General features: G+C 33.2%; 1 pseudogene; it reads left to right on the plus strand.

The window, feature by feature from the left end:
- The first annotated feature begins 297 nt into the window (after window positions 1-297).
- Window positions 298-394, plus strand: LOC112617089 (annotated as a pseudogene).
- Window positions 395-8832: the final 8438 nt, after the last annotated feature.

An 8832-nucleotide genomic window follows, 5' to 3' on the forward strand; every position in this document is an offset into this window, starting at 1 on the left:
CAAATTTATTTCCCAGTGTTCTGAAAAATTTATATGAAGTAGACTAGCTCCAGAGGTTGCTGATTTAAGGGGTTAATTAACATCACTTGATAGATATAAGGTCCAAAACTTCTTCACATTATAAAATGAAGCATTATGAACTGAACATCCTCATTATTCTTTCCTCCCCTTGAGTAGTCAAAATCAAACTGATTGCCTTCTATAGCTCAAATTGTTAAAAAAAAAAAACTTCCATTAATGTTGCAGAAAGTGATATTTTAAATAATTTGTTGCCATTTCAAAACTCTAATATTATCCTCACTTTAGCAATGCATGTACTGAAATTGGTGTGATACAGAGATTAGCATGGCTCCTGTGCATGGATGATACACAAATTGAAGCATTCCATATTTTTAATCCAGTAAAATGATTCAAGATAAAATGGCCATATTAAGAAAGAATCAAACTGATATGATAGAGCTGAAAAACCCACTACAAGAATTTCAAAACACAATCAGATGTATTAACAGCAGAATAGACCAAGCTGAGAAAAGAATCTTAGAGTGCAAAGGCCAGTTTTTCAAATTAATTTAGTCAGGCAAAAATAATGAAAAAAATTAAAAAGAATAAACAAACCTCTGAGAAATATGGGATTATGTAAAAAGGGTAAACCTATGACTCGTTGGCATCCCTGATGGAGAAGGAAGGCGTGTAAGCAACTTGAAAAACATATTTGAGGATATTGTCCATGAAATTTTTCCCAACCTTGCTAGAGAGGTTGACATTTGAATTTAGGAAATTCAGAGAACCTCTGCAAGATACAATACAAGATGACCATCCTCAAGACACAGAACCATCAGATTCTCTAAAGTCATTAAAAAGAAAATATATAGGCCGGGCGCGGTGGCTCACGCCTGTAATCCCAGCACTTTGGGAGGCCGAGGCGGGCGGATCACGAGGTCAGGAGATCGAGACCATCCTGGCTAACACTATGAAACCCCGTCTCTACTAAAATAATATATATATATATATTATTTATATATATATAAAAGGCAGCTAGAGAAAAGGGACAGGTTATCTACACAGGTAACTTCATCAAGCTAACAGCAGGACTTTCAGCAGAAACCCTACAATCCAGAAGAGATTGGGGACATACATTCAGTATACTTAAGAAAAGAAATTCCAACCAAGAATTTTATATCCAGTCAAACTAAGCTTCATAAGTGAAGGAGAAATAAAACCTTTGTCAGACAAGCAAACGATTAAGGAATTTGTTACCACCACATCTGCCTTACATGAGGTTCTTAAGGGAATGCTAAACATGGAAATGAAAAGTCACTACCAGCCACCATAAAAACACATTTAAGTTCATAGAATATTGACACTGTTAAGAAACTCCACAATTAAGCCTACATAACAACCAGCTAACAACACAATGATGAAATCAAATCCATACACATTAATATTAACCTTGAACATTAATGAACTATATGCTCACTTGAAATGCACAGAAGGGCAAGTTGCATAAAGAAGAAAGACCAAGTATATGCTATCGTCAAGTGACCCATCTCACACACAATAACACCTATAGGCTCAAAGTAAAGTGATGGAGAAAGATCTATCAAGCAAATTAAAACCAAAAAAGAGCAAGGGTTGCTATTCTTATTTCAGACTAAACAGATTTTAAATAAACAATAATCAAAAAGAACAAAAAATGATAAACATTTCAATTACATAACGATAATTACATAATGATAAACATTTCAATTCAACAAGAAGACTTAACTATCCTAAATATATAAGCACCCAACAGTGGTGCATCCAGATTTATCAAACAAATTCACAGACACCTACAAAAAAATCTTAGATAACCACACAATAATAGTGGGAGACTTCAACACCTCACTGACAGTATTACAAATATCATCAAGGCACAAAACTAACAAAGATATTTGGGGACCTAAACACTTGATGAAATAGATCTAACAGATATATAGATACATGTCATATAAATATATATTATATATACAGAATATAATATATAATATATATAATATATACAGAATATAATATATAATATATATAATATATATTATATTTATATAGAATGCTTCCCCCATCAACCACAGAAAATACATTCCTCTTATCTGCACACGTCACATACTCTAAAATTGACCACATGCTCAGCTATAAAAAAATTTCAAGAAATTAAAGAAACTCAAAGTTATACCATCCACATTCTTGGACCACAGTATAATAAAAAATAAAAAGCAATACCAAGAAGATCTCTCAAAATCATACAATTACATAAAAATGAAACAAGCTGCTCTGAAATGACTTTTGGGAAAACAGTGAAATTGAAGCAGAAAACAAGAAATTCTTTGAAACTAATATAAACAAAGATACAACATAGCAGAATCTCTGGGACACAGCTAAAGCCACGTGAAGAGGAAAATCTATAGTACTAAAAGTGCACATCACAAAGTTAGATTTGTTAATTTCAAATTAACAAACTAACATCACACCTAGAGGAACTAGAAAGACAAGAGCAAACCAACCCGAAAGCTAGCAGAAGAGAAAAAATAACCAAAATTAGAGCTGAACTCAATGAAATTGAGAAGGAAAAAAACAATAAAAGATCAAGAAAACCATAAATTGGTTTTTTGAAAGCATAAATAAGATTGATAGATCATTAACTAGACTAACAAATGAAAAGAGAGAAGAACCAAATAAACACAATCCAAAATGAGAAAGGAGACATTACCACTGAACCCACAGAAATACGAAAACATTCCAGGACTAGTATGAACACTTTTACACACACCAATGAGAAAAACACAAAATAAGAAATGAATAATTTGCTGGAAGCACACAAATTCCCAAAATTGAACCAGGAAGTAACTGAATCCCTGAACTGACCAATAACTTGTTCTGAAATTATCAACCAGAAAAACCCCTGGACCAGAAAAAGTCACAGCTGAATTCTGCCACATGTATAAAGAACAGATGGGACCAATCCTACTGAAACTTTTCCAAAAAATCTAGGAGAGACTCCTCCCTAAACTAAATCTAAAGCCAGCATCAATCTGACAGAAAATCCAGGCAGACACACAACAAGAAAAGTAAACTTCAGACTAGTATTCCTGATGAACACAGATGTAAAAATCTTCAACAAAATACCAGCAAACGAAATCCAGCAACACATCAAAAAGCTGATCCACCACAACCAAGTAGGCTTTATTCCTGTGATGCAAGGATTTTTCAACATACACCAATTAATGAATGTAATTTGTTACATAAACAAAACCACATGATCATCTCAACATACACAGAAAAAGGTTTGGATAAAATTCAACATTCCCTCATTTTAAAAACTCTCAGCAACCTTGGTACCCAAGGAGTATACCTCAAAATTATAAAAGCCATCTATGACAGAACTATAGCCAACATAATACTGAATGAGTAAAAGCTGGAAGCATTTCCCTTGGAAACTGGAAAAAGACAAGGATGCCCACTCTCACCACTTCTATTCAACATAGTACTGTGAGACCTAGTCAGAGCAATCAGGCAAGAGAAGGAAAGAAAGACATCCAAATGGGAAGACAGAAAGTCAAACTATTTCTCTTTGCAGACAGTATGAATCTGTACCTAGAAAATTCCATGATCTCTGCCCAAAGGCTCCTAGATCTGATAAAAAAAAACTTTAGTAAAGTTTCACGATACAAAAGCAATGCACAAGAATCAGTAGCATTTCAATAGCCTTGAAAAGAATAAAATAACTAGGAACAGAGGTAACCGTGAAGGTGAAAGATCTCTACAACGATAGTTACAATGCACTGCTAAATGAAATAAGAGATGACAGAAACAAATGGAAAATACTCCATCCTCCTGGATAGAAAGAATCAGTATTTTTACAATGACCGTACTACCCAGACAATTTACAGATTTAATGCTATTTTTATCGAACTACCAATGACATTAATTTTTTAAACATTTCAGTAGTTGGGGTACAGGTGGAATTTGTTTATGTGAGTGAATTGGATAGTGGTGAAGTCTGAGATTTTAGTGTACCTATCACCCAAGTAGTGTACATTGTACCTAATATGTAGTTTTTTAATCCTTCACCCCTTCCCCACCCTCCTCCTTCTGAGTATGCATCCAAGTTGCTGCAAAAAAATATTTCATTCTTTCTTATGACTGAATAGTATTATATGGTGTATATATATCATATTTTATTTATCCATTCATTGTCCAGTGGTTTTTTTCAGATAATTAGAAAAAAAGTATTCTAAAATTCATATGGGACCAAAAAGACTCCAAATAACAAAAGCAATCTTAAGCAACAGAACAAAGCTGGTGACATCACACTATTTAACTTCAAGCTATATTATAAGGCTGCAGTAATCAGAACAGCATAGTGCTGGTACAAAAATAGCCACATAGACCAACTGAATAGATTAGAGAACCCAGAAATAAAGCCAAGCACCTACAGCCATATGATTATTGACAAAGCTGATAATAACAAGTAATGGTGAAAGGACTTCCTATTCAATAAGTGATGCTGTAATAATAGGTTAGCTACATATAGAAGAATAAAACTGGACACCATTCTTTTACCATATACAAAAAACAACTCAAGATGGACTGAAGATTTAAATGTAAAACCTAAAACTATAAAAACCCTAGAAGAAAATCTAAGAAATAGCATTCCGGACATTGGACCTGGCAAAGATTTCATGACAAAGATTCCTGAAGCAATTACAATAAAAACAAAAATTGATACCGAGGACCAAATAAAACTAAAGAGCTTTGGCAAGACAAGAGAAACTATCAAGAAAATAAACCTACAAATGCGAGAAAACATCTGCGAACTATGCATCTGACAATGGTCTAATATCCAGAATATATAAGGAACTTAAACATATCAACAAGCAAAAAACATATAACCCCATTAAGAAATGAGCAAAGGTATAACTCCCAATGCAATCCCTTTGCTCATTTCTTAATGGGGTTATATGTTTTTTGCTTGTTGATATGTTTAAGTTGAGTTGATGGGTGCAGCACAGCAACATGGCACAAGTATACATATGTAACAAACCTGCACGTTATGCACATGTACCCTAGAACTTAAAGTATAATAATAATAAAAAATAAAAAAAATAAATTAAAAAAAAAGAAAGCAAAAAAAAAAAAGAAAAGAAATGAGCAAAGGACATGTACAGACAATTCTCAATAAAAGACATACATGTGATCAATAAGCATATGGAAAATGCTTACCATCATTAACCATTAGAGAAATGCAAATCAAAACCACAATAAGACACCCTCTCACATCAGTCAGAATGACTAATATTAAGAAGATAAAAAATAACAGATATTGGTGAGATTACAGAGAAAAAGGAACAGTTATACACTGCTGGTGGGAATGTAAATTATTTCAGCCACTGTGGAAAACAGTTTGGAGATTTCTCAAGTAACTTAAAACATAACTACCATTCAACCAAACGATTCCATTACTGAGCATATACCTAAAGGAATATAAATCATTCTATCATAAAGATACAGGCATACATGTATTTGTCACAGCACTATTCACAATAAAAAAGACACGCTATCCTCCTAAGTGCCCATTGATGGTAGACTGGATAAAGAAAATGTGGTATATATACAACATAGAATACTATGCTAGCGTAGAAAGAACAAAATCATGGCCTTTGCAACAGTATGGATGGATTGGAGGCCATTATCCTAAACAAATTAAGACAGGAACAGAAAAACAAGTGGACAGAAAGAAGGGAACAATAAACACCAGGGCCTACTTGAGACTGGAGGGTGACACAGCTGGTGCTCCACCAGTTTGTATAAGCAGTGACATTGGAAAGTAGAGTATTTTGCCCATAAAATAACTTGTAAATATTCACAGACATTTGGTGATCATTCTCAGAAAATTTTAAAAAATAACACTTTAATACAACTTTTATTCCATGGGACACAGCATCTGCAAGCACGAACTCATCATATTGACACATGGTACTGTCCTGGAGTTGTAATGAAGATGTACTCGATGACAAGTACCAAATAATTGATTATTGACATCTTTTGCCATTGAATTAATTTACCTTGAAACAGATCATTTATTAATGAAATGAGAAAAAATATATTATTTGGATTTCCTTCCTTAATTCTAGTAACCACCCAAAGCTGACAAGCTTAATATTACTTTTTCTAATATTATGTGGCATCGTATATTTTATGATCATTTGTCCTACTGTTAGAAAACAATGGTCTCTTTTCCTTCTTTAATGATTTTTTTTAGCATTAAAATGACAACACAGTATAGAGTTTTTAGAATTTTTCCTAGTATCTTGGAAGTATGTTACATTTTGCCAATTTTATCAGCATTCTTCATTGTAAAATAGTTCATTAAATGTAACATTTTCCTTCTTCATTAGAACAAAAATAATGTTGGCAGATCAGACACATTGATGACTGTTATTTGTGGAAAATACTTAAAATCCAGTTTGAAATATATAACTGAATAATGTTGATGCAAATTATTTGTAGTTAAAATAAGAAATATGTAGCAAATAAGAAATAATTATTTTAGAATATTAATAGTCTTTTATAAACACGGATTGACACAAATATACTATACTGATATCTAAAAGCTCTTAAACAGTTTTGCAATGAGTGGTATGATTTCTAATATGTTCAACTACTCGTGGCAAATTTGGAACCAACTAGACTACAATAACTTCTCATTTTACCTGTTAGGTTTATTTCTAGAACATTCAGTGTCATTAAAGCCAGGGGGGAAAAGTATTTTTGTGTGAATTTACATTTTAAAAAATAACTTTTAAATAACTGTTTATGTGTGTGTGTATACATATATAATATATATTTGTATTTATCAAGGCATTTGAAAGATAAGTGGTATGTGAAATCATTGCTTCCTGTTAAAAGCTGTGCTACACATAGCAGAATGCCTTGTTTCTGTAGCACTAACCAATTAAATACTAGAATTACCGTCTTATCATTGAAACAGAAAAGGCTCCCAAATTTATATAATGTCCCTTAGGAATTGCGCTGCCCCAGTGAGAGTCAGGACCTTGAACCTTTGGCCTCTTAATCGATCCTGTGTGCTGCCTGAAGCTCCATATTGATCGTGTCACCACTCTGCTTAATATATGTAAAATAAACTGCAAATTCCAATATCCTGCATCATCTTGCTCCAAACCCAACTCAGAATTTGTCTCTGTCAAGATACATTACCTTAATGCTTCCATTCATGAAGAACTCTTACATGTTTGAACTCATACTTTTTCTTTTATGTAGCATTTATACTGTTCTACACTTTACTTCTGGTATGTGTATCTCTGCTTTTATTTTTACATCATGTGGATTTGATATAGATGAATTTTTAGTTATAATTGATGTGTTCAGAAATTTTAGTCACGAGAAATAAATAACATAAATAAAATTATTCTATGCTGTAAATGTTATTCATATACTTACCTCCAAAAATAGAATAATATTAAGGTGTTAAGAAAACATTCTCTCATTAAAATCTTTTAGGAATACAGTTCATTCTAAAGCTCAAATAACAAGACAAAAAGTATAAAAATCCTTTTCAGATATTCAATTGCATTTGATTATTGGCAATTTAATGAATAAATTTGCTTTGTTCTCAAATCATTTTTAATTAGAGAGTCATATTCTCACTGACTTCTTAAATTTTTCACTGCATTTCTCCTGGTTCAAAAGTGACAAGAAAGGGATTTATGGCCAATAAGAAAAAAACAAAGCCTTTCAGAATGAGGCTGTCCCTATATGTTTGCAGCTGAATCAAAATGATCTATAACTTTCAATGGGACCAATTTGCTACAAAGAGTCTGCAAGATTCTTTGAATGACAAAGAAGCCAGAAGTCACAGTCCCAGCTGTTCAGGGCACAACGTGAGTAAGTCACAGTGAATTGGATCCATAAAAACATTTATTTTTAAAGTGATCTACCATGGAAATGTGAACTCAGCTAAAGAGACTTGTTAAATTTGCTCAATCCCAGAGGCTTTAATATTAAAGAAAAATGTGTTCTTCATGTTATATATAAGTCTTTGGACTAACAACAAAAATATACCCAGCTTTATATTTATTAAAGAAAAATATAAATGAATAAGGAATTGGGGAACTGAGAGAAATGCTAATAGATACAAAAGGGGAAAAATTGTACTTAGCAAGTTGCAGATAAAATAAGGAAAACCAAATTTTTGCAGCTGGAGAGTAAATAAGTCAACAAGACAGGTTATTCCCTTCCAGGATAATTACCAATTGGGAAAACTGGGCCTAGCATAGAATGACTTGGGATTATACAAAAATACACAAAAAAAAGTTTTGATTCATCTCTGCCACTTGTTAGCTAAGTGACCTTGTTCAAATTATTTAATTTTTGTGGGACTTTGTTTCACCTCATTTCTTCTTAGTTTCTTTATTTGAAAATGTTATTGGTCTTTAACATAATCTGCCTATTATTAGAAATTTAAAGCCAATTTATAGTCTATATTAACACAAAGTTTCATGTTTGAATTGCTTTGATAACTGTTCTTCCTTTAATAAGGCTGGGCATGGTGGCCTATGCCTGTAATCCCAGCACTTTGGGAGGCCGAGGAGGGCAGATCACAAGTTCAGGGGATTGAGGCCATCCTGGCCAACATGGTTAAACCCCGTCTCTACTAAAAATACAAAAATTAGCTGGGCGTGGTGGGACGTGCCATGCCCCACCCAGCTACTTGGGAGGCTGAAGCAGGAGAATCGCTTGAACCCGTCACAGGGAGGTTGCAGTGAGCCGAGATCACAC

The sequence above is a fragment of the Theropithecus gelada genome, unplaced genomic scaffold (assembly GCF_003255815.1).
Source record: "Theropithecus gelada isolate Dixy unplaced genomic scaffold, Tgel_1.0 HiC_scaffold_15876, whole genome shotgun sequence".
NCBI classification, from domain to species: Eukaryota; Metazoa; Chordata; class Mammalia; order Primates; family Cercopithecidae; genus Theropithecus; species Theropithecus gelada.